Below are 26,092 nucleotides of genomic sequence, written 5' to 3' on the forward strand. Positions count from 1 at the left end.
CTGCGACTTTAGCTTCTAGAGCATTTTTACAACATTATACATAGGTGCTGAATACATAAAAAGCGACTGTTCAGCGACAGACAAGTCGCATCGGCTGAAAGTAGGCCAGAATGTCAGTCCATGTTGGAGCAGGTTTAGATACAGTCTAAAGCATAGATCTCAAAGTCTGTGCACAGAATTTAGCAAGGGCCTCGCACCTTCTGATGCATCAGGTAGGTGCACAATAGCATAGCCTAACCCTCTGTACTTTGGTCTATATTGATGCGGGACATAGACAGCCAGCTGATGACCAATCCATTAGTGCAATGGATGGCTGGAAGCATTTGTCTTTGCCTTTGCAATACCACAGAAGCAATGCATGGTCAATGTACAGCAATGACACACCTGTGTGAACAGCCAGGAGACCCCCCCCCCCCCCCCCCCATGTTATGTTACATAGTTACATAGTTAGTACGGTCGAAAAAAGACATATGTCCATCAAGTTCAACCAGGGAATTAAGGGGTAGGGGTGTGGCGCGATATTGGGGAAGGGATGAGATTTTATATTTCTTCATAAGCATTAATCTTATTTTGTCAATTAGGAACATTCAGCACCCACCCGCTATCAAGGCAGCTGCCTATCATGTCATGCCCTACCTGCACAGGTGTGCTGGCTACTCAAATGATCCAATTAAGGAGGCCATTTAGTCAGCAGCAGCAGAAGTCCTGTGCCTGGACGCTCCAACAGCGGCCAGACACAAGCAGAAGCAGAAGCAGCAGAAGCAGCAGCAGCACCACCTTTTGCTTTTTGGCTGCAGAAGCAGCAGCAGCAAGGCCCACAGGGCTGGCTAGCTGGCTAGCCAGCAAGCAAGCAGGTAGCAATGAAAGTAGGAATCTTTCTTTTTAACCCTGTAAGGGGGTGGTGCACTGTACCCGAAGATACTGCCATATCGGGTCAATGCATAGGGCGACGGAAGCAAGCTTCGAAATCAGCCCCCGTTCTCAAAAATCCATTTAATATATGGTCCCCAGATAGGGGACGTATCAGATATTAAACTGATAAGAACAGATACTACACTTGATCTTAGCCAAAAGGCCGAGAAGCGATAACCGTGAAAGGGGCGGGCCCAACAAGGTCCCCTTCATGGGCACTATCACTGCTTGCTGTCAGGGAGGCTGCCAGACAATTTTCCATGCACACTCTGGGCTGGGGGGCAGTCAACCACCAGTACACACAGCAGAACCTAAACCCATACCATTATTGCTAAGCAGCAAGACAGGGGCCCATTGCACTCCCACGGGGCCTTTTTAAATGCAATCCATAACCCGGATTTGCCAGGAACCCTTCTTACTCCTCCTACTTGCATGTGACACTGGGCTTAGGATCTGCATAGGAAACACACACACAAGCACACACCTACCTTTGTTGCCTGCAGATGCCTCCTTGGCTGTCCCCAAACGGTATCAAACCAACACCCACGGGAAGCTGTAAGCATAGAGGACATGCCTGCACCCCATTGGACTTACCTGTGTGGGTTAAATCCGGGTTATTTGACAACCTATGGCGGTGATGGTTCTGCTCAGGCAGAGCAGTGCTGATGCTCCTCATAAAGCTGTCGCTGCTGTGAAGGTTCTAGGTGACATCACAAATCCCTATGGTTACATACACAACAAAGCTGGGGTTGTTGTTGTTTACACTCTGCAAGGCCTGTGGAAGTGAGTGACATCATAGCACTGTAGTTCTGAGGGTTGTAGATGGATGCAACAATCTCCTGTTGCTTCTATGAAGGCCGTAATAGACGACATCACCAAACAGCTCCATAGTCACATACACAGCAAAGGAGAGATGTTGTTTACACCTAGTGATGTCAGTGGTATTGAGTGACATCATAGCACAGTGCTAAGGCTCCTGGGCCTGGACACAGCAGCGGCTGCAATATCTCAACGGAGAATACGTTTATATATATGTGTGTGTGTGCGCGTATATATATATATATATATATATATATATATATATATATATATTTCTCCGCCGAAATCACTTTTAAACCCATTTCCACCTTTTTTTCCCTTCTCTTCCTCTTACTTTTTTTTCACGTTTTTTTACGTTTTTCTCCTTTTCGCCTCTTTTCTGGGCGTATTATTCTTCTTTTTCTTCTTTTTTTTCGTCTAATGCATACCCCATCAGTGCAGCAATGCTTATTCAATACCGCCAGCAGATGGAGACACTGGGGGATAATTTTCTAAGGATTTATACTGATTTTTCCTGTCTGAATTTGTCGCACAGAAAGTTGCAGGCCAAATATGTGCGACATTTCTGCGACTTTAGCTTCTAGAGCATTTTTACAACATTATACATAGGTGCTGAATACATAAAAAGCGACTGTTCAGCGACAGACAAGTCGCATCGGCTGAAAGTAGGCCAGAATGTCAGTCCATGTTGGAGCAGGTTTAGATACAGTCTAAAGCATAGATCTCAAAGTCTGTGCACAGAATTTAGCAAGGGCCTCGCACCTTCTGATGCATCAGGTAGGTGCACAATAGCATAGCCTAACCCTCTGTACTTTGGTCTATATTGATGCGGGACATAGACAGCCAGCTGATGACCAATCCATTAGTGCAATGGATGGCTGAAGCATTTGTCTTTGCCTTTGCAATACCACAGAAGCAATGCATGGTCAATGTACAGCAATGACACACCTGTGTGAACAGCCAGGAGACCCCCCCCCCCCCCCCCCATGTTATGTTACATAGTTACATAGTTAGTACGGTCGAAAAAAGACATATGTCCATCAAGTTCAACCAGGGAATTAAGGGGTAGGGGTGTGGCGCGATATTGGGGAAGGGATGAGATTTTATATTTCTTCATAAGCATTAATCTTATTTTGTCAATTAGGAACATTCAGCACCCACCCGCTATCAAGGCAGCTGCCTATCATGTCATGCCCTACCTGCACAGGTGTGCTGGCTACTCAAATGATCCAATTAAGGAGGCCATTTAGTCAGCAGCAGCAGAAGTCCTGTGCCTGGACGCTCCAACAGCGGCCAGACACAAGCAGAAGCAGAAGCAGCAGAAGCAGCAGCAGCACCACCTTTTGCTTTTTGGCTGCAGAAGCAGCAGCAGCAAGGCCCACAGGGCTGGCTAGCTGGCTAGCCAGCAAGCAAGCAGGTAGCAATGAAAGTAGGAATCTTTCTTTTTAACCCTGTAAGGGGGGTGGTGCACTGTACCCGAAGATACTGCCATATCGGGTCAATGCATAGGGCGACGGAAGCAAGCTTCGAAATCAGCCCCCGTTCTCAAAAATCCATTTAATATATGGTCCCCAGATAGGGGACGTATCAGATATTAAACTGATAAGAACAGATACTACACTTGATCTTAGCCAAAAGGCCGAGAAGCGATAACCGTGAAAGGGGCGGGCCCAACAAGGTCCCCTTCATGGGCACTATCACTGCTTGCTGTCAGGGAGGCTGCCAGACAATTTTCCATGCACACTCTGGCTGGGGGGCAGTCAACCACCAGTACACACAGCAGAACCTAAACCCATACCATTATTGCTAAGCAGCAAGACAGGGGCCCATTGCACTCCCACGGGGCCTTTTTAAATGCAATCCATAACCCGGATTTGCCAGGAACCCTTCTTACTCCTCCTACTTGCATGTGACACTGGGCTTAGGATCTGCATAGGAAACACACACACAAGCACACACCTACCTTTGTTGCCTGCAGATGCCTCCTTGGCTGTCCCCAAACGGTATCAAACCAACACCCACGGGAAGCTGTAAGCATAGAGGACATGCCTGCACCCCATTGGACTTACCTGTGTGGGTTAAATCCGGGTTATTTGACAACCTATGGCGGTGATGGTTCTGCTCAGGCAGAGCAGTGCTGATGCTCCTCATAAAGCTGTCGCTGCTGTGAAGGTTCTAGGTGACATCACAAATCCCTATGGTTACATACACAACAAAGCTGGGTTGTTGTTGTTTACACTCTGCAAGGCCTGTGGAAGTGAGTGACATCATAGCACTGTAGTTCTGAGGGTTGTAGATGGATGCAACAATCTCCTGTTGCTTCTATGAAGGCCGTAATAGACGACATCACCAAACAGCTCCATAGTCACATACACAGCAAAGGAGAGATGTTGTTTACACCTAGTGATGTCAGTGGTATTGAGTGACATCATAGCACAGTGCTAAGGCTCCTGGGCCTGGACACAGCAGCGGCTGCAATATCTCAACGGAGAATACGTTTATATATATGTGTGTGTGTGCGCGTATATATATATATATATATATATATATATATATATATATATATTTCTCCGCCGAAATCACTTTTAAACCCATTTCCACCTTTTTTTCCCTTCTCTTCCTCTTACTTTTTTTTCACGTTTTTTTACGTTTTTCTCCTTTTCGCCTCTTTTCTGGGCGTATTATTCTTCTTTTTCTTCTTTTTTTTCGTCTAATGCATACCCCATCAGTGCAGCAATGCTTATTCAATACCGCCAGCAGATGGAGACACTGGGGGATAATTTTCTAAGGATTTATACTGATTTTTCCTGTCTGAATTTGTCGCACAGAAAGTTGCAGGCCAAATATGTGCGACATTTCTGCGACTTTAGCTTCTAGAGCATTTTTACAACATTATACATAGGTGCTGAATACATAAAAAGCGACTGTTCAGCGACAGACAAGTCGCATCGGCTGAAAGTAGGCCAGAATGTCAGTCCATGTTGGAGCAGGTTTAGATACAGTCTAAAGCATAGATCTCAAAGTCTGTGCACAGAATTTAGCAAGGGCCTCGCACCTTCTGATGCATCAGGTAGGTGCACAATAGCATAGCCTAACCCTCTGTACTTTGGTCTATATTGATGCGGGACATAGACAGCCAGCTGATGACCAATCCATTAGTGCAATGGATGGCTGGAAGCATTTGTCTTTGCCTTTGCAATACCACAGAAGCAATGCATGGTCAATGTACAGCAATGACACACCTGTGTGAACAGCCAGGAGACCCCCCCCCCCCCCCCATGTTATGTTACATAGTTACATAGTTAGTACGGTCGAAAAAAGACATATGTCCATCAAGTTCAACCAGGGAATTAAGGGGTAGGGGTGTGGCGCGATATTGGGGAAGGGATGAGATTTTATATTTCTTCATAAGCATTAATCTTATTTTGTCAATTAGGAACATTCAGCACCCACCCGCTATCAAGGCAGCTGCCTATCATGTCATGCCCTACCTGCACAGGTGTGCTGGCTACTCAAATGATCCAATTAAGGAGGCCATTTAGTCAGCAGCAGCAGAAGTCCTGTGCCTGGACGCTCCAACAGCGGCCAGACACAAGCAGAAGCAGAAGCAGCAGAAGCAGCAGCAGCACCACCTTTTGCTTTTTGGCTGCAGAAGCAGCAGCAGCAAGGCCCACAGGGCTGGCTAGCTGGCTAGCCAGCAAGCAAGCAGGTAGCAATGAAAGTAGGAATCTTTCTTTTTAACCCTGTAAGGGGGTGGTGCACTGTACCCGAAGATACTGCCATATCGGGTCAATGCATAGGGCGACGGAAGCAAGCTTCGAAATCAGCCCCCGTTCTCAAAAATCCATTTAATATATGGTCCCCAGATAGGGGACGTATCAGATATTAAACTGATAAGAACAGATACTACACTTGATCTTAGCCAAAAGGCCGAGAAGCGATAACCGTGAAAGGGGCGGGCCCAACAAGGTCCCCTTCATGGGCACTATCACTGCTTGCTGTCAGGGAGGCTGCCAGACAATTTTCCATGCACACTCTGGGCTGGGGGGCAGTCAACCACCAGTACACACAGCAGAACCTAAACCCATACCATTATTGCTAAGCAGCAAGACAGGGGCCCATTGCACTCCCACGGGGCCTTTTTAAATGCAATCCATAACCCGGATTTGCCAGGAACCCTTCTTACTCCTCCTACTTGCATGTGACACTGGGCTTAGGATCTGCATAGGAAACACACACACAAGCACACACCTACCTTTGTTGCCTGCAGATGCCTCCTTGGCTGTCCCCAAACGGTATCAAACCAACACCCACGGGAAGCTGTAAGCATAGAGGACATGCCTGCACCCCATTGGACTTACCTGTGTGGGTTAAATCCGGGTTATTTGACAACCTATGGCGGTGATGGTTCTGCTCAGGCAGAGCAGTGCTGATGCTCCTCATAAAGCTGTCGCTGCTGTGAAGGTTCTAGGTGACATCACAAATCCCTATGGTTACATACACAACAAAGCTGGGTTGTTGTTGTTTACACTCTGCAAGGCCTGTGGAAGTGAGTGACATCATAGCACTGTAGTTCTGAGGGTTGTAGATGGATGCAACAATCTCCTGTTGCTTCTATGAAGGCCGTAATAGACGACATCACCAAACAGCTCCATAGTCACATACACAGCAAAGGAGAGATGTTGTTTACACCTAGTGATGTCAGTGGTATTGAGTGACATCATAGCACAGTGCTAAGGCTCCTGGGCCTGGACACAGCAGCGGCTGCAATATCTCAACGGAGAATACGTTTATATATATGTGTGTGTGTGCGCGTATATATATATATATATATATATATATATATATATATATATATATATTTCTCCGCCGAAATCACTTTTAAACCCATTTCCACCTTTTTTTCCCTTCTCTTCCTCTTACTTTTTTTTCACGTTTTTTTACGTTTTTCTCCTTTTCGCCTCTTTTCTGGGCGTATTATTCTTCTTTTTCTTCTTTTTTTTCGTCTAATGCATACCCCATCAGTGCAGCAATGCTTATTCAATACCGCCAGCAGATGGAGACACTGGGGGATAATTTTCTAAGGATTTATACTGATTTTTCCTGTCTGAATTTGTCGCACAGAAAGTTGCAGGCCAAATATGTGCGACATTTCTGCGACTTTAGCTTCTAGAGCATTTTTACAACATTATACATAGGTGCTGAATACATAAAAAGCGACTGTTCAGCGACAGACAAGTCGCATCGGCTGAAAGTAGGCCAGAATGTCAGTCCATGTTGGAGCAGGTTTAGATACAGTCTAAAGCATAGATCTCAAAGTCTGTGCACAGAATTTAGCAAGGGCCTCGCACCTTCTGATGCATCAGGTAGGTGCACAATAGCATAGCCTAACCCTCTGTACTTTGGTCTATATTGATGCGGGACATAGACAGCCAGCTGATGACCAATCCATTAGTGCAATGGATGGCTGGAAGCATTTGTCTTTGCCTTTGCAATACCACAGAAGCAATGCATGGTCAATGTACAGCAATGACACACCTGTGTGAACAGCCAGGAGACCCCCCCCCCCCCCCCCCCCCATGTTATGTTACATAGTTACATAGTTAGTACGGTCGAAAAAAGACATATGTCCATCAAGTTCAACCAGGGAATTAAGGGGTAGGGGTGTGGCGCGATATTGGGGAAGGGATGAGATTTTATATTTCTTCATAAGCATTAATCTTATTTTGTCAATTAGGAACATTCAGCACCCACCCGCTATCAAGGCAGCTGCCTATCATGTCATGCCCTACCTGCACAGGTGTGCTGGCTACTCAAATGATCCAATTAAGGAGGCCATTTAGTCAGCAGCAGCAGAAGTCCTGTGCCTGGACGCTCCAACAGCGGCCAGACACAAGCAGAAGCAGAAGCAGCAGAAGCAGCAGCAGCACCACCTTTTGCTTTTTGGCTGCAGAAGCAGCAGCAGCAAGGCCCACAGGGCTGGCTAGCTGGCTAGCCAGCAAGCAAGCAGGTAGCAATGAAAGTAGGAATCTTTCTTTTTAACCCTGTAAGGGGGTGGTGCACTGTACCCGAAGATACTGCCATATCGGGTCAATGCATAGGGCGACGGAAGCAAGCTTCGAAATCAGCCCCCGTTCTCAAAAATCCATTTAATATATGGTCCCCAGATAGGGGACGTATCAGATATTAAACTGATAAGAACAGATAAGGTTTCAACAAAATTTTATTGAATAAATAAGAAACCATACAGAATTTAAAATGCAAAATAATAAAAGGTTCACAAAAGTTTTAAAATACAAATAATAAAACCAGTAATAAAAGGAGAAAAAATAGAAATGGCAGGATAAAACATTATACAAATGTCATAAAAACTGATTATATTGTTATTCCGTTCCATAGAGGCAGACACCACATGGATGCTGCCTCGCTGGCCCCCAACTGTTTCTTGTCTCTTAGGTAATAGATGTACATCTCACTCAGGGCCAGCTTTATACAGTTTTTAACATCAATAAAATCATGTTTAAAAAGTAAGATGTTCCTAACTTTCCAGATGGCATTTTTAAAACAATTAATAATCATCCAGCAGATCATCTGCTGTTTAAAATTGGGGCAGTTAAAAAGACCGTAAAAGACACATTCGTGATTAAAATCTTTTAGGCCGCAGGCCCACTTCAAAAGTGGGCCTACCTTCCTCCAAAGCTCCCGTGCAAAAGGGCAGTTCCAAAATATGTGCAGCACCGTTTCGTCCACTCCGCAGCCATCTCTCGGGCACTTGGCTCTCGCCACCAGTCCTCGCCTGTGCTGGAACTCACGAGTAGGGAGGCACTGGTGGACGATTGCCCAGGCAAGATCCCTGTGTACATTCGCCAGAAACTTCCCGTACACGTTCCGCCATACCTTTTTGGATCTTGCCTGTGTGAAATTGGACACTGCCAGGGTAACCTCACTCCGCCTGAGGACCTTTGATACCTTTCTCTGGTCCCCCAGTATGTCAGGCTCCAAATCTTGGAGACCTAGGAGCCTGACTGTCTTTTCCAACACCACATAATGTTTTGGGGGACACAGAAGCACCGGAGCGTTCAGAGGGATGCGCAACCATCTTTTAAAAACCATGCCCGCAGCGTACCTTAAAAAGCAGCTAAAAATGCCATCGGATTTAATCATTTTAAAACAGAAACAGAAATACTTTATGTAAAAGAAAGTAAAAAGGTTAGGAACATCTTTCCCGCCATTATCTTTACTTTTGTACATAAAATCACGCTTTAATTTCTCCATTTTTGAACCCCATAAAAAAGTAAAAACAATTCTAGTTACTTTTTTAATGTATAAAATAGATGGAGGAAATACCATGGCAATGTATAGCATAATAGGGAGTAAAACCATCTTTATTATTAAAATCTTCCCCTCCATGGTAAGGTTTCTAAGATTCCACATTAAAATCTTCTTCTCCATCTTAGCTATAGCTGAATCCCAGTTAGGGCTCCCATCATTGACCTGGTTAAAAACAATACCTAAAACTTTAATTTGATCCTGTTGCATTGTGACTCCTGGGGTGATGGATGAATCCCAGGAGCCAATATAAAAACAGTCACATTTATCTGTGTTTAGCTTAAAACCAGAGACCTCGCAGAAATAGCTGGTGTTCCTCAATGCCCCCCTCATGGATGGAGAGTCCGGGCACAGTATGGTGACATCATCCATGTACCCCAACACCTTTAGATGGGTCCCTCCTCCACCAGGTATCGGTACGCCTCTTACTACCCGGTCTTTTCTGAGGAGGGCCATCAGTGGTTCGATTGCGCAAATAAAAAGGAGTGGGGACAGGGGGCAGCCCTGTTTGACACCTGATAAAAGAGGAACACCGCTGGTTAAAAAGCCATTAACAGAGACTTGACTAAAACAGGATCGGTATAAAAGCATGATTCGGCTTAAAATCGTTTCAGGCACTGCCATCTTTTTAAGAACTAAAAACAGGTATTCATGGGAGACCCTATCAAAGGCTTTTTCAAAGTCTAAGGATAAAATTGCTACAGTTTGATTTCTATCCTTAAAATACCATAAAACATCTCTTAAAATATTTAGGGATTCAGCTATAGACCTTCCAGGTACCCCACAAACCTGATTTGGGTGAATTAATTTATGAATAAAAGGTTTAAAACGGACAGCTAATAACTTGGCTAAAACTTTATAATCGACATTTAAAAGTGTGATGGGGCGCCAATTTTTTAGCATATCCTTTTCACCCTTTTTAAAAAGTAATGATACAATCCCCCTCCTCCAGGAAGGGGGAAGTTCATTAACAATAAAAGTTTCTTTATACAATAAAACCATATCATCCTTTAAAATATCCCAAAAAGCTAAATAAAATTCGATGGGTAAACCATCTTCCCCAGGGGCCTTCCCACTAGAAAAACTTTTAAAAACAAATAAAAGTTCATCTAAGTTAAGATCACGGGATAAAACCTCCTGGTCTAAAACATCTAGCTTAAAATCAAGGGAATTAAGAACATGTTCTAAAAAGGATGGATTAAGATCTTTCTTATTAAAAAGAAGCTGGTAGAAGTTAAAAACTGCATCTAACATGCCTTTTGGAGTGGATTCACCCTCAAGGTTTTGGATGATATCCCTCCTATTCATCACTTTTTTAAAAAAGAAACGGGAACATTTCTCGCCCTCCTCCAGGTGCTGCACATGCGAGTTAAAAATGATTTGTTTCCCTTTCTTTTCTATGGCATGTTTTATTTCAGTTTTAAGGTTTAAAATATCATTTTCTACATCCATACCAGCTTCTTTCAATTTAAAAAGTACATTTAAACGCATGTTAAGAACATAAAACCACTGTTTTTCCATTTTTGCCTTCTTCTTACCTGCTTTGATAAAAAAAAATCTGATTTTAGATTTGGTGCCCTCCCACCAGTGCAGCATAGGCTCGTGGGGTTTTCTTTGTGATTGCCAGCACTGGTAGGTCCGCACAAACTCCTCTTTTATCTCAGGGTCCTCTAGGAGTGTGGTGTTTAATCTCCAGAGGCCCCTTTTTGCTTTTTGCTCCCCCTCTAGCTCCAGGCCCACCAAGAGGAGCTTATGATCAGAGAAGATATTCTGCTCGAGCGTGCATTTCAGGGGTTTAAAAGCTCTAGAGGAAAAAATAAAATCGATTCTGGAGCTCACTCTTCCATTGGACCATGTGGCGCCCGGGTCCTCCGGCAAGAGATCCTTCCAGCAATCTTTCAAATTAAAATCATCAATAAAATTTTTAAGCAGGTAAGAAGTGCGGTCTTTACGATTAATATCCCCACCCTGCCGGTGTTCCCCATCACGTATGCAGTTAAAATCACCTCCCACCAGCAGGGGGGAAGACCCAACACAAAACAGTGGTAAAATTTCAAATAGTTCTGCCCGCTCCTGTTTATCAGGAGGGGCATACACATTTAAAACACGAATTAAAAGTCCATTAAAATATAGATGAATTAAAAGAGCTCTGCCAGGCACAATCTCAGTTACTGTATGAATAGAAAAGGACTGGCCTCGGCAGAGCAGCCCAACACCCACAGAACGACAGTCATTTGCACCGGACCATATGGATGGGCCCAGCTTCCAGTCTTCTTTTAAGTCTTTATAGTCCATTTTACTAGGGATTCCACATTCTTGTAGCAGGCAAAGGTCAAAGTCACATGTCTCTAGATAAGAAAATAAAGCAGCCCTGCGATCAGGGCTCTTTAAGGACCTCACATTGAGTGAGGCAATTTTTACAGGGATAGGCATAGTTTATGGAGAGTCCGTGCTTGGAGAATCAAAGTCAATAATAAGCTGCGTACCGTCATCCCCCGCCTGCGGGGTCATCAGCTCCTTGATGTTCTGAGGGTCGGAGCTTGAGATCGATGATGCCCCGACCCTGAGCTCGCTCTCGTCCGAACTACGGCACGCCGCTTTCCTTTGAATGTCTTCCTCTTCTTCTTCTCTTTGTCTTTTAAATGTCACACTGCTGTCCATATCCTCTGTGTTGCTCTCACTCGATGTAATCTCTGGCCCCCGGCTGATGGATCTGCGTCTTCTTTCATCATTTGACGACTGGAACTGCTGCACAGGGGCCTGTGAGGCCTCTTTTCCGGAACCTTTGCCGCTACCTTGGGAAGTTTTCATCGCTTGTTCCCCAGCAAGCGTTGCTGAGGACTGTTGCTCCAACTTCCCCATCGATCGACGATGGCCAGTTTTACCCACCGGGTCCACTGCTGGCGGGGCAGCAAACCCTGGTTTGGCGCCACTTGTCTTCTTGGCCCTGTCCTGTATAGGCGGAGTAACAGGACCGGGCTCAGACCTGGCCACCTGGCTCCCCTTCCGGCGGGCTTTCACCGGGGCCTCTTCGTCCGGAGCAGGGCGACCCTGGGCCAAGCCAGTACCTGGCTTATGCTGTAATTTTGGGTCCACCTTTGCCCCCACCGAGGCCCGTCGGCTGCCACCCGCCACAGGTGAGCCCCCTTCAGAAGTTTCGGCGGGCTCTTGAGCCAGGTAGGAAGTCGATCGACGTCTTTCAATTTCCCGGGCAGTAAACTCGATCACCCGCCCGGGCTTCGTGGAATCCCCATGGCCTCCCCCTAGCACTACCACCGGTGGGCCCCCCGATGGAGCACCAGAGGTCTTGGGCCTGGACCCATCAGTACCTGCCATCTGGGGTTTGGGCATCTTAAAAAAGGACGTCTTTTGTCCTGTCCCCTCTTTGGGTGGGCCCAGCCTTGACCCACCCATCGTAGTTTTTGCTTTATGGGGACAGGAATTAAAATCGTGATTTTCCTCTCCGCAGAGGTTGCACCTTATCGAATGGCTACATCTTGAGGCTATGTGACCTTCTTGGCCACACCTATTGCAGCGAATCACACGCTCCGCGCCGCAGGTCTCCTGGGTGTGGCCAAACCTCAAGCAATTTCGGCAATACATAGGCATTTGAGGATAGAACAGGAAGCCCCGAACTCTCCCGATGGCAAAATTTGGGGGCGGATGGCAAAGACCCCCAATACCACCGGGATCCTTACGGAGCTTGACCCAGAACTTCCTCTTGCCGTTCCAGAACCGCACGGAGTTCAAGATTTTGTTTGCGAACCGCACCTCTTCGCAGTATCGCCGAAGAAAAGTGGCTATATCCTCCGTGGTCACATGAGGGCTGTGCATAGCCACCACCAACGGTATATGTTCCTCACCATAGAGGAACTGGAACGAAAGACCGTCGAGTCGATCGTCCCTCTGGTCCGCACCAGACAAGGTTGCATAGATGTTATCGCAACACGCCGTGGCCGTGAAGGTGACGGTATACAGGCCACGGCTTTCCTGGTCATTTAGACACAGGATGTCCTCCCTATTGAGGCGGAAGTAGTCAAGAAGAATCACCTCCGCAATGAAGCGGAGGTTCTTCAACTGACGATGGCTCTCCGACACCTCTATGCGGATGGTATTTCGCATCGACATTTCCCCAGAGGGGAAAGCCCAGGAGAACGGCATCTTCCACACCCAGGGACTAAGCCCCTTCCCCAATAGCAGCAGGGGCTCGGAATCCCGCTATAAAAGCGGAACCCTTACCCAAGGCAGAGGTCGGGGGTACCCTAGGTGCTTCCGAAGCTACAGGTAACGCTCAACGTACCGAAAATGCCTTCTGAGACACAAGGTCCCAGAGACAGGGGGATCGCAACCCGTTGTCTGTGGACTAAGCCCGCTCCCCAATAGCAGCAAGGGGGTGAAGTCGCTCCGTAAGGAGAGACAATCCCCCAAGGCCGAGAAGCGGGGTACCACAGACACCTTCCGACCAGACCAAATGCAGATACTACACTTGATCTTAGCCAAAAGGCCGAGAAGCGATAACCGTGAAAGGGGCGGGCCCAACAAGGTCCCCTTCATGGGCACTATCACTGCTTGCTGTCAGGGAGGCTGCCAGACAATTTTCCATGCACACTCTGGGCTGGGGGGCAGTCAACCACCAGTACACACAGCAGAACCTAAACCCATACCATTATTGCTAAGCAGCAAGACAGGGGCCCATTGCACTCCCACGGGGCCTTTTTAAATGCAATCCATAACCCGGATTTGCCAGGAACCCTTCTTACTCCTCCTACTTGCATGTGACACTGGGCTTAGGATCTGCATAGGAAACACACACACAAGCACACACCTACCTTTGTTGCCTGCAGATGCCTCCTTGGCTGTCCCCAAACGGTATCAAACCAACACCCACGGGAAGCTGTAAGCATAGAGGACATGCCTGCACCCCATTGGACTTACCTGTGTGGGTTAAATCCGGGTTATTTGACAACCTATGGCGGTGATGGTTCTGCTCAGGCAGAGCAGTGCTGATGCTCCTCATAAAGCTGTCGCTGCTGTGAAGGTTCTAGGTGACATCACAAATCCCTATGGTTACATACACAACAAAGCTGGGTTGTTGTTGTTTACACTCTGCAAGGCCTGTGGAAGTGAGTGACATCATAGCACTGTAGTTCTGAGGGTTGTAGATGGATGCAACAATCTCCTGTTGCTTCTATGAAGGCCGTAATAGACGACATCACCAAACAGCTCCATAGTCACATACACAGCAAAGGAGAGATGTTGTTTACACCTAGTGATGTCAGTGGTATTGAGTGACATCATAGCACAGTGCTAAGGCTCCTGGGCCTGGACACAGCAGCGGCTGCAATATCTCAACGGAGAATACGTTTATATATATGTGTGTGTGTGCGCGTATATATATATATATATATATATATATATATATATATATATATATTTCTCCGCCGAAATCACTTTTAAACCCATTTCCACCTTTTTTTCCCTTCTCTTCCTCTTACTTTTTTTTCACGTTTTTTTACGTTTTTCTCCTTTTCGCCTCTTTTCTGGGCGTATTATTCTTCTTTTTCTTCTTTTTTTTCGTCTAATGCATACCCCATCAGTGCAGCAATGCTTATTCAATACCGCCAGCAGATGGAGACACTGGGGGATAATTTTCTAAGGATTTATACTGATTTTTCCTGTCTGAATTTGTCGCACAGAAAGTTGCAGGCCAAATATGTGCGACATTTCTGCGACTTTAGCTTCTAGAGCATTTTTACAACATTATACATAGGTGCTGAATACATAAAAAGCGACTGTTCAGCGACAGACAAGTCGCATCGGCTGAAAGTAGGCCAGAATGTCAGTCCATGTTGGAGCAGGTTTAGATACAGTCTAAAGCATAGATCTCAAAGTCTGTGCACAGAATTTAGCAAGGGCCTCGCACCTTCTGATGCATCAGGTAGGTGCACAATAGCATAGCCTAACCCTCTGTACTTTGGTCTATATTGATGCGGGACATAGACAGCCAGCTGATGACCAATCCATTAGTGCAATGGATGGCTGGAAGCATTTGTCTTTGCCTTTGCAATACCACAGAAGCAATGCATGGTCAATGTACAGCAATGACACACCTGTGTGAACAGCCAGGAGACCCCCCCCCCCCCCCCCCCCCCCATGTTATGTTACATAGTTACATAGTTAGTACGGTCGAAAAAAGACATATGTCCATCAAGTTCAACCAGGGAATTAAGGGGTAGGGGTGTGGCGCGATATTGGGGAAGGGATGAGATTTTATATTTCTTCATAAGCATTAATCTTATTTTGTCAATTAGGAACATTCAGCACCCACCCGCTATCAAGGCAGCTGCCTATCATGTCATGCCCTACCTGCACAGGTGTGCTGGCTACTCAAATGATCCAATTAAGGAGGCCATTTAGTCAGCAGCAGCAGAAGTCCTGTGCCTGGACGCTCCAACAGCGGCCAGACACAAGCAGAAGCAGAAGCAGCAGCAGCACCACCTTTTGCTTTTTGGCTGCAGAAGCAGCAGCAGCAAGGCCCACAGGGCTGGCTAGCTGGCTAGCCAGCAAGCAAGCAGGTAGCAATGAAAGTAGGAATCTTTCTTTTTAACCCTGTAAGGGGGTGGTGCACTGTACCCGAAGATACTGCCATATCGGGTCAATGCATAGGGCGACGGAAGCAAGCTTCGAAATCAGCCCCCGTTCTCAAAAATCCATTTAATATATGGTCCCCAGATAGGGGACGTATCAGATATTAAACTGATAAGAACAGATACTACACTTGATCTTAGCCAAAAGGCCGAGAAGCGATAACCGTGAAAGGGGCGGGCCCAACAAGGTCCCCTTCATGGGCACTATCACTGCTTGCTGTCAGGGAGGCTGCCAGACAATTTTCCATGCACACTCTGGGCTGGGGGGCAGTCAACCACCAGTACACACAGCAGAACCTAAACCCATACCATTATTGCTAAGCAGCAAGACAGGGGCCCATTGCACTCCCACGGGGCCTTTTTAAATGCAATCCATAACCCGGATTTGCCAGGAACCCTTCTTACTCCTCCTACTTGCATGTGACACTGGGCTTAGGATCTGCATAGGAAACACACACACAAGCACACACCTACCTTTGTTGCCTGCAGATGCCTCCTTGGCTGTCCCCAAACGGTATCAAACCAACACCCACGGGAAGCTGTAAGCATAGAGGACATGCCTGCACCCCATTGGACTTACCTGTGTGGGTTAAATCCGGGTTATTTGACAACCTATGGCGGTGATGGTTCTGCTCAGGCAGAGCAGTGCTGATGCTCCTCATAAAGCTGTCGCTGCTGTGAAGGTTCTAGGTGACATCACAAATCCCTATGGTTACATACACAACAAAGCTGGGTTGTTGTTGTTTACACTCTGCAAGGCCTGTGGAAGTGAGTGACATCATAGCACTGTAGTTCTGAGGGTTGTAGATGGATGCAACAATCTCCTGTTGCTTCTATGAAGGCCGTAATAGACGACATCACCAAACAGCTCCATAGTCACATACACAGCAAAGGAGAGATGTTGTTTACACCTAGTGATGTCAGTGGTATTGAGTGACATCATAGCACAGTGCTAAGGCTCCTGGGCCTGGACACAGCAGCGGCTGCAATATCTCAACGGAGAATACGTTTATATATATGTGTGTGTGTGCGCGTATATATATATATATATATATATATATATATATATATATATATTTCTCCGCCGAAATCACTTTTAAACCCATTTCCACCTTTTTTTCCCTTCTCTTCCTCTTACTTTTTTTTCACGTTTTTTTACGTTTTTCTCCTTTTCGCCTCTTTTCTGGGCGTATTATTCTTCTTTTTCTTCTTTTTTTTCGTCTAATGCATACCCCATCAGTGCAGCAATGCTTATTCAATACCGCCAGCAGATGGAGACACTGGGGGATAATTTTCTAAGGATTTATACTGATTTTTCCTGTCTGAATTTGTCGCACAGAAAGTTGCAGGCCAAATATGTGCGACATTTCTGCGACTTTAGCTTCTAGAGCATTTTTACAACATTATACATAGGTGCTGAATACATAAAAAGCGACTGTTCAGCGACAGACAAGTCGCATCGGCTGAAAGTAGGCCAGAATGTCAGTCCATGTTGGAGCAGGTTTAGATACAGTCTAAAGCATAGATCTCAAAGTCTGTGCACAGAATTTAGCAAGGGCCTCGCACCTTCTGATGCATCAGGTAGGTGCACAATAGCATAGCCTAACCCTCTGTACTTTGGTCTATATTGATGCGGGACATAGACAGCCAGCTGATGACCAATCCATTAGTGCAATGGATGGCTGGAAGCATTTGTCTTTGCCTTTGCAATACCACAGAAGCAATGCATGGTCAATGTACAGCAATGACACACCTGTGTGAACAGCCAGGAGACCCCCCCCCCCCCCCCCATGTTATGTTACATAGTTACATAGTTAGTACGGTCGAAAAAAGACATATGTCCATCAAGTTCAACCAGGGAATTAAGGGGTAGGGGTGTGGCGCGATATTGGGGAAGGGATGAGATTTTATATTTCTTCATAAGCATTAATCTTATTTTGTCAATTAGGAACATTCAGCACCCACCCGCTATCAAGGCAGCTGCCTATCATGTCATGCCCTACCTGCACAGGTGTGCTGGCTACTCAAATGATCCAATTAAGGAGGCCATTTAGTCAGCAGCAGCAGAAGTCCTGTGCCTGGACGCTCCAACAGCGGCCAGACACAAGCAGAAGCAGAAGCAGCAGAAGCAGCAGCAGCACCACCTTTTGCTTTTTGGCTGCAGAAGCAGCAGCAGCAAGGCCCACAGGGCTGGCTAGCTGGCTAGCCAGCAAGCAAGCAGGTAGCAATGAAAGTAGGAATCTTTCTTTTTAACCCTGTAAGGGGGTGGTGCACTGTACCCGAAGATACTGCCATATCGGGTCAATGCATAGGGCGACGGAAGCAAGCTTCGAAATCAGCCCCCGTTCTCAAAAATCCATTTAATATATGGTCCCCAGATAGGGGACGTATCAGATATTAAACTGATAAGAACAGATACTACACTTGATCTTAGCCAAAAGGCCGAGAAGCGATAACCGTGAAAGGGGCGGGCCCAACAAGGTCCCCTTCATGGGCACTATCACTGCTTGCTGTCAGGGAGGCTGCCAGACAATTTTCCATGCACACTCTGGGCTGGGGGGCAGTCAACCACCAGTACACACAGCAGAACCTAAACCCATACCATTATTGCTAAGCAGCAAGACAGGGGCCCATTGCACTCCCACGGGGCCTTTTTAAATGCAATCCATAACCCGGATTTGCCAGGAACCCTTCTTACTCCTCCTACTTGCATGTGACACTGGGCTTAGGATCTGCATAGGAAACACACACACAAGCACACACCTACCTTTGTTGCCTGCAGATGCCTCCTTGGCTGTCCCCAAACGGTATCAAACCAACACCCACGGGAAGCTGTAAGCATAGAGGACATGCCTGCACCCCATTGGACTTACCTGTGTGGGTTAAATCCGGGTTATTTGACAACCTATGGCGGTGATGGTTCTGCTCAGGCAGAGCAGTGCTGATGCTCCTCATAAAGCTGTCGCTGCTGTGAAGGTTCTAGGTGACATCACAAATCCCTATGGTTACATACACAACAAAGCTGGGTTGTTGTTGTTTACACTCTGCAAGGCCTGTGGAAGTGAGTGACATCATAGCACTGTAGTTCTGAGGGTTGTAGATGGATGCAACAATCTCCTGTTGCTTCTATGAAGGCCGTAATAGACGACATCACCAAACAGCTCCATAGTCACATACACAGCAAAGGAGAGATGTTGTTTACACCTAGTGATGTCAGTGGTATTGAGTGACATCATAGCACAGTGCTAAGGCTCCTGGGCCTGGACACAGCAGCGGCTGCAATATCTCAACGGAGAATACGTTTATATATATGTGTGTGTGTGCGCGTATATATATATATATATATATATATATATATATATATTTCTCCGCCGAAATCACTTTTAAACCCATTTCCACCTTTTTTTCCCTTCTCTTCCTCTTACTTTTTTTTCACGTTTTTTTACGTTTTTCTCCTTTTCGCCTCTTTTCTGGGCGTATTATTCTTCTTTTTCTTCTTTTTTTTCGTCTAATGCATACCCCATCAGTGCAGCAATGCTTATTCAATACCGCCAGCAGATGGAGACACTGGGGGATAATTTTCTAAGGATTTATACTGATTTTTCCTGTCTGAATTTGTCGCACAGAAAGTTGCAGGCCAAATATGTGCGACATTTCTGCGACTTTAGCTTCTAGAGCATTTTTACAACATTATACATAGGTGCTGAATACATAAAAAGCGACTGTTCAGCGACAGACAAGTCGCATCGGCTGAAAGTAGGCCAGAATGTCAGTCCATGTTGGAGCAGGTTTAGATACAGTCTAAAGCATAGATCTCAAAGTCTGTGCACAGAATTTAGCAAGGGCCTCGCACCTTCTGATGCATCAGGTAGGTGCACAATAGCATAGCCTAACCCTCTGTACTTTGGTCTATATTGATGCGGGACATAGACAGCCAGCTGATGACCAATCCATTAGTGCAATGGATGGCTGGAAGCATTTGTCTTTGCCTTTGCAATACCACAGAAGCAATGCATGGTCAATGTACAGCAATGACACACCTGTGTGAACAGCCAGGAGACCCCCCCCCCCCCCCCCCCCATGTTATGTTACATAGTTACATAGTTAGTACGGTCGAAAAAAGACATATGTCCATCAAGTTCAACCAGGGAATTAAGGGGTAGGGGTGTGGCGCGATATTGGGGAAGGGATGAGATTTTATATTTCTTCATAAGCATTAATCTTATTTTGTCAATTAGGAACATTCAGCACCCACCCGCTATCAAGGCAGCTGCCTATCATGTCATGCCCTACCTGCACAGGTGTGCTGGCTACTCAAATGATCCAATTAAGGAGGCCATTTAGTCAGCAGCAGCAGAAGTCCTGTGCCTGGACGCTCCAACAGCGGCCAGACACAAGCAGAAGCAGAAGCAGCAGAAGCAGCAGCAGCACCACCTTTTGCTTTTTGGCTGCAGAAGCAGCAGCAGCAAGGCCCACAGGGCTGGCTAGCTGGCTAGCCAGCAAGCAAGCAGGTAGCAATGAAAGTAGGAATCTTTCTTTTTAACCCTGTAAGGGGGTGGTGCACTGTACCCGAAGATACTGCCATATCGGGTCAATGCATAGGGCGACGGAAGCAAGCTTCGAAATCAGCCCCCGTTCTCAAAAATCCATTTAATATATGGTCCCCAGATAGGGGACGTATCAGATATTAAACTGATAAGAACAGATAAGGTTTCAACAAAATTTTATTGAATAAATAAGAAACCATACAGAATTTAAAATGCAAAATAATAAAAGGTTCACAAAAGTTTTAAAATACAAATAATAAAACCAGTTATAAAAGGAGAAAAAATAAAAATGGCAGGATAAAACATTATACAAATGTCATAAAAACTGATTATATTGTTATTTCGTTCCATAGAGGCAGACACCACATGGATGCTGCCTCGCTGGCCCCCAACTGTTTCTTGTCTCTTAGGTAATAGATGTACATCTCACTCAGGGCCAGCTTTATACAGTTTTTAACATCAATAAAATCATGTTTAAAAAGTAAGATGTTCCTAACTTTCCAGATGGCATTTTTAAAACAATTAATAATCATCCAGCAGATCATCTGCTGTTTAAAATTGGGGCAGTTAAAAAGACCATAAAAGACACATTCGTGATTAAAATCTTTTAGGCCGCAGGCCCACTTCAAAAGTGGGCCTACCTTCCTCCAAAGCTCCCGTGCAAAAGGGCAGTTCCAAAATATGTGCAGCACCGTTTCGTCCACTCCGCAGCCATCTCTCGGGCACTTGGCTCTCGCCACCAGTCCTCGCCTGTGCTGGAACTCACGAGTAGGGAGGCACTGGTGGACGATTGCCCAGGCAAGATCCCTGTGTACATTCGCCAGAAACTTCCCGTACACGTTCCGCCATACCTTTTTGGATCTTGCCTGTGTGAAATTGGACACTGCCAGGGTAACCTCACTCCGCCTGAGGACCTTTGATACCTTTCTCTGGTCCCCCAGTATGTCAGGCTCCAAATCTTGGAGACCTAGGAGCCTGACTGTCTTTTCCAACACCACATAATGTTTTGGGGGACACAGAAGCACCGGAGCGTTCAGAGGGATGCGCAACCATCTTTTAAAAACCATGCCCGCAGCGTACCTTAAAAAGCAGCTAAAAATGCCATCGGATTTAATAATTTTAAAACAGAAACAGAAATACTTTATGTAAAAGAAAGTAAAAAGGTTAGGAACATCTTTCCCGCCATTATCTTTACTTTTGTACATAAAATCACGCTTTAATTTCTCCATTTTTGAACCCCATAAAAAAGTAAAAACAATTCTAGTTACTTTTTTAATGTATAAAATAGATGGAGGAAATACCATGGCAATGTATAGCATAATAGGGAGTAAAACCATCTTTATTATTAAAATCTTCCCCTCCATGGTAAGGTTTCTAAGATTCCACATTAAAATCTTCTTCTCCATCTTAGCTATAGCTGAATCCCAGTTAGGGCTCCCATCATTGACCTGGTTAAAAACAATACCTAAAACTTTAATTTGATCCTGTTGCATTGTGACTCCTGGGGTGATGGATGAATCCCAGGAGCCAATATAAAAACAGTCACATTTATCTGTGTTTAGCTTAAAACCAGAGACCTCGCAGAAATAGCTGGTGTTCCTCAATGCCCCCCTCATGGATGGAGAGTCCGGGCACAGTATGGTGACATCATCCATGTACCCCAACACCTTTAGATGGGTCCCTCCTCCACCAGGTATCGGTACGCCTCTTACTACCCGGTCTTTTCTGAGGAGGGCCATCAGTGGTTCGATTGCGCAAATAAAAAGGAGTGGGGACAGGGGGCAGCCCTGTTTGACACCTGATAAAAGAGGAACACCGCTGGTTAAAAAGCCATTAACAGAGACTTGACTAAAACAGGATCGGTATAAAAGCATGATTCGGCTTAAAATCGTTTCAGGCACTGCCATCTTTTTAAGAACTAAAAACAGGTATTCATGGGAGACCCTATCAAAGGCTTTTTCAAAGTCTAAGGATAAAATTGCTACAGTTTGATTTCTATCCTTAAAATACCATAAAACATCTCTTAAAATATTTAGGGATTCAGCTATAGACCTTCCAGGTACCCCACAAACCTGATTTGGGTGAATTAATTTATGAATAAAAGGTTTAAAACGGACAGCTAATAACTTGGCTAAAACTTTATAATCGACATTTAAAAGTGTGATGGGGCGCCAATTTTTTAGCATATCCTTTTCACCCTTTTTAAAAAGTAATGATACAATCCCCCTCCTCCAGGAAGGGGGAAGTTCATTAACAATAAAAGTTTCTTTATACAATAAAACCATATCATCCTTTAAAATATCCCAAAAAGCTAAATAAAATTCGATGGGTAAACCATCTTCCCCAGGGGCCTTCCCACTAGAAAAACTTTTAAAAACAAATAAAAGTTCATCTAAGTTAAGATCACGGGATAAAACCTCCTGGTCTAAAACATCTAGCTTAAAATCAAGGGAATTAAGAACATGTTCTAAAAAGGATGGATTAAGATCTTTCTTATTAAAAAGAAGCTGGTAGAAGTTAAAAACTGCATCTAACATGCCTTTTGGAGTGGATTCACCCTCAAGGTTTTGGATGATATCCCTCCTATTCATCACTTTTTTAAAAAAGAAACGGGAACATTTCTCGCCCTCCTCCAGGTGCTGCACATGTGAGTTAAAAATGATTTGTTTCCCTTTCTTTTCTATGGCATGTTTTATTTCAGTTTTAAGGTTTAAAATATCATTTTCTACATCCATACCAGCTTCTTTCAATTTAAAAAGTACATTTAAACGCATGTTAAGAACATAAAACCACTGTTTTTCCATTTTTGCCTTCTTCTTACCTGCTTTGATAAAAAAAAATCTGATTTTAGATTTGGTGCCCTCCCACCAGTGCAGCATAGGCTCGTGGGGTTTTCTTTGTGATTGCCAGCACTGGTAGGTCCGCACAAACTCCTCTTTTATCTCAGGGTCCTCTAGGAGTGTGGTGTTTAATCTCCAGAGGCCCCTTTTTGCTTTTTGCTCCCCCTCTAGCTCCAGGACCACCAAGAGGAGCTTATGATCAGAGAAGATATTCTGCTCGAGCGTGCATTTCAGGGGTTTAAAAGCTCTAGAGGAAAAAATAAAATCGATTCTGGAGCTCACTCTTCCATTGGACCATGTGGCGCCCGGGTCCTCCGGCAAGAGATCCTTCCAGCAATCTTTCAAGTTAAAATCATCAATAACATTTTTAAGCAGGTAAGAAGTGCGGTCTTTACGATTAATATCCCCACCCTGCCGGTGTTCCCCATCACGTATGCAGTTAAAATCACCTCCCACCAGCAGGGGGGAAGACCCAACACAAAACAGTGGTAAAATTTCAAATAGTTCTGCCCGCTCCTGTTTATCAGGAGGGGCATACACATTTAAAACACGAATTAAAAGTCCATTAAAATATAGATGAATTAAAAGAGCTCTGCCAGGCACAATCTCAGTTACTGTATGAATAGAAAAGGACTGGCCTCGGCAGAGCAGCCCAACACCCACAGAACGACAGTCATTTGCACCGGACCATATGGATGGGCCCAGCTTCCAGTCTTCTTTTAAGTCTTTATAGTCCATTTTACTAGGGATTCCACATTCTTGTAGCAGGCAAAGGTCAAAGTCACATGTCTCTAGATAAGAAAATAAAGCAGCCCTGCGATCAGGGCTCTTTAAGGACCTCACATTGAGTGAGGCAATTTTTACAGGGATAGGCATAGTTTATGGAGAGTCCGTGCTTGGAGAATCAAAGTCAATAATAAGCTGCGTACCGTCATCCCCCGCCTGCGGGGTCATCAGCTCCTTAATGTTCTGAGGGTCGGAGCTTGAGATCGATGATGCCCCGACCCTGAGCTCGCTCTCGTCCGAACTACGGCACGCCGCTTTCCTTTGAATGTCTTCCTCTTCTTCTTCTCTTTGTCTTTTAAATGTCATACTGCTGTCCATATCCTCTGTGTTGCTCTCACTCGATGTAATCTCTGGCCCCCGGCTGATGGATCTGCGTCTTCTTTCATCTTTTGACGACTGGAACTGCTGCACAGGGGCCTGTGAGGCCTCTTTTCCGGAACCTTTGCCGCTACCTTGGGAAGTTTTCATCGCTTGTTCCCCAGCAAGCGTTGCTGAGGACTGTTGCTCCAACTTCCCCATCGATCGACGATGGCCAGTTTTACCCACCGGGTCCACTGCTGGCGGGGCAGCAAACCCTGGTTTGGCGCCACTTGTCTTCTTGGCCCTGTCCTGTATAGGCGGAGTAACAGGACCGGGCTCAGACCTGGCCACCTGGCTCCCCTTCCGGCGGGCTTTCACCGGGGCCTCTTCGTCCGGAGCAGGGCGACCCTGGGCCAAGCCAGTACCTGGCTTATGCTGCAATTTTGGGTCCACCTCTGCCCCCACCGAGGCCCGTCGGCTGCCACCCGCCACAGGTGAGCCCCCCTTCAGAAGTTTCGGCGGGCTCTTGAGCCAGGTAGGAAGTCGATCGACGTCTTTCAATTTCCCGGGCAGTAAACTCGATCACCCGCCCGGGCTTCGTGGAATCCCCATGGCCTCCCCCTAGCACTACCACCGGTGGGCCCCCCGATGGAGCACCAGAGGTCTTGGGCCTGGACCCATCAGTACCTGCCTTCTGGGGTTTGGGCATCTTAAAAAAAGGACGTCTTTTGTCCTGTCCCCTCTTTGGGTGGGCCCAGCCTTGACCCACCCATCGTAGTTTTTGCTTTATGGGGACAGGAATTAAAATCATGATTTTCCTCTCCGCAGAGGTTACACCTTATCGTATGGCTACATCTTGAGGCTATGTGACCTTCTTGGCCACACCTATTGCAGCGAATCACACGCTCCGCGCCGCAGGTCTCCTGGGTGTGGCCAAACCTCAAGCAATTTCGGCAATACATAGGCATTTGAGGATAGAACAGGAAGCCCCGAACTCTCCCGATGGCAAAATTTGGGGGCGGATGGCAAAGACCCCCAATACCACCGGGATCCTTACGGAGCTTGACCCAGAACTTCCTCTTGCCGTTCCAGAACCGCACGGAGTTCAATATTTTGTTTGCGAATCGCACCTCTTCGCAGTATCGCCGAAGAAAAGTGGCTATATCCTCCGTGGTCACATGAGGGCTGTGCATAGCCACCACCAACGGTATATGTTCCTCACCATAGAGGAACTGGAACGAAAGACCGTCGAGTCGATCGTCCCTCTGGTCCGCACCAGACAAGGTTGCATAGATGTTATCGCAACACGCCGTGGCCGTGAAGGTGACGGTATACAGGCCACGGCTTTCCTGGTCATTTAGACACAGGATGTCCTCCCTATTGAGGCGGAAGTAGTCAAGAAGAATCACCTCCGCAATGAAGCGGAGGTTCTTCAACTGACGATGGCTCTCCGACACCTCTATGCGGATGGTATTTCGCATCGACATTTCCCCAGAGGGGAAAGCCCAGGAGAACGGCATCTTCCACACCCAGGGACTAAGCCCCTTCCCCAATAGCAGCAGGGGCTCGGAATCCCGCTATAAAAGCGGAACCCTTACCCAAGGCAGAGGTCGGGGGTACCCTAGGTGCTTCCGAAGCTACAGGTAACGCTCAACGTACCGAAAATGCCTTCTGAGACACAAGGTCCCAGAGACAGGGGGATCGCAACCCGTTGTCTGTGGACTAAGCCCGCTCCCCAATAGCAGCAAGGGGGTGAAGTCCCTCCGTAAGGAGAGACAATCCCCCAAGGCCGAGAAGCGGGGTACCACAGACACCTTCCGACCAGACCAAATGCAGATACTACACTTGATCTTAGCCAAAAGGCCGAGAAGCGATAACCGTGAAAGGGGCGGGCCCAACAAGGTCCCCTTCA

The 26,092-nt window shown here is 46.2% G+C and overlaps 7 non-coding genes and 2 pseudogenes across 7 annotated transcripts; all 9 read right to left on the reverse strand.

Moving 5' to 3' along the window:
• Positions 1 to 896: 896 nt before the first annotated feature.
• Positions 897 to 1,087, reverse strand: LOC130317836 (U2 spliceosomal RNA). The gene has a single exon (XR_008864851.1). It is a non-coding gene; the product is annotated as a U2 spliceosomal RNA (small nuclear RNA).
• A 2,104-nt stretch (positions 1,088 to 3,191) lies between these two features.
• Positions 3,192 to 3,382, reverse strand: LOC130317848 (U2 spliceosomal RNA). The gene has a single exon (XR_008864862.1). It is a non-coding gene; the product is annotated as a U2 spliceosomal RNA (small nuclear RNA).
• A 2,100-nt stretch (positions 3,383 to 5,482) lies between these two features.
• Positions 5,483 to 5,673, reverse strand: LOC130317856 (U2 spliceosomal RNA). The gene has a single exon (XR_008864865.1). It is a non-coding gene; the product is annotated as a U2 spliceosomal RNA (small nuclear RNA).
• A 2,110-nt stretch (positions 5,674 to 7,783) lies between these two features.
• LOC130317849 (U2 spliceosomal RNA) lies at positions 7,784 to 7,969 on the reverse strand. The gene has a single exon (XR_008864863.1). It is a non-coding gene; the product is annotated as a U2 spliceosomal RNA (small nuclear RNA).
• A 5,458-nt stretch (positions 7,970 to 13,427) lies between these two features.
• LOC130317853 (U2 spliceosomal RNA) lies at positions 13,428 to 13,576 on the reverse strand (annotated as a pseudogene).
• A 2,101-nt stretch (positions 13,577 to 15,677) lies between these two features.
• On the reverse strand, positions 15,678 to 15,868 carry LOC130317857 (U2 spliceosomal RNA). The gene has a single exon (XR_008864866.1). It is a non-coding gene; the product is annotated as a U2 spliceosomal RNA (small nuclear RNA).
• A 2,102-nt stretch (positions 15,869 to 17,970) lies between these two features.
• On the reverse strand, positions 17,971 to 18,161 carry LOC130317858 (U2 spliceosomal RNA). The gene has a single exon (XR_008864867.1). It is a non-coding gene; the product is annotated as a U2 spliceosomal RNA (small nuclear RNA).
• A 2,099-nt stretch (positions 18,162 to 20,260) lies between these two features.
• Positions 20,261 to 20,446, reverse strand: LOC130317850 (U2 spliceosomal RNA). The gene has a single exon (XR_008864864.1). It is a non-coding gene; the product is annotated as a U2 spliceosomal RNA (small nuclear RNA).
• A 5,391-nt stretch (positions 20,447 to 25,837) lies between these two features.
• On the reverse strand, positions 25,838 to 26,055 carry LOC130317854 (U2 spliceosomal RNA; annotated as a pseudogene).
• Positions 26,056 to 26,092: the final 37 nt, after the last annotated feature.

This window comes from Hyla sarda, unplaced genomic scaffold (assembly GCF_029499605.1).
Source record: "Hyla sarda isolate aHylSar1 unplaced genomic scaffold, aHylSar1.hap1 scaffold_2039, whole genome shotgun sequence".
Lineage (NCBI taxonomy): Eukaryota > Metazoa > Chordata > Amphibia > Anura > Hylidae > Hyla > Hyla sarda.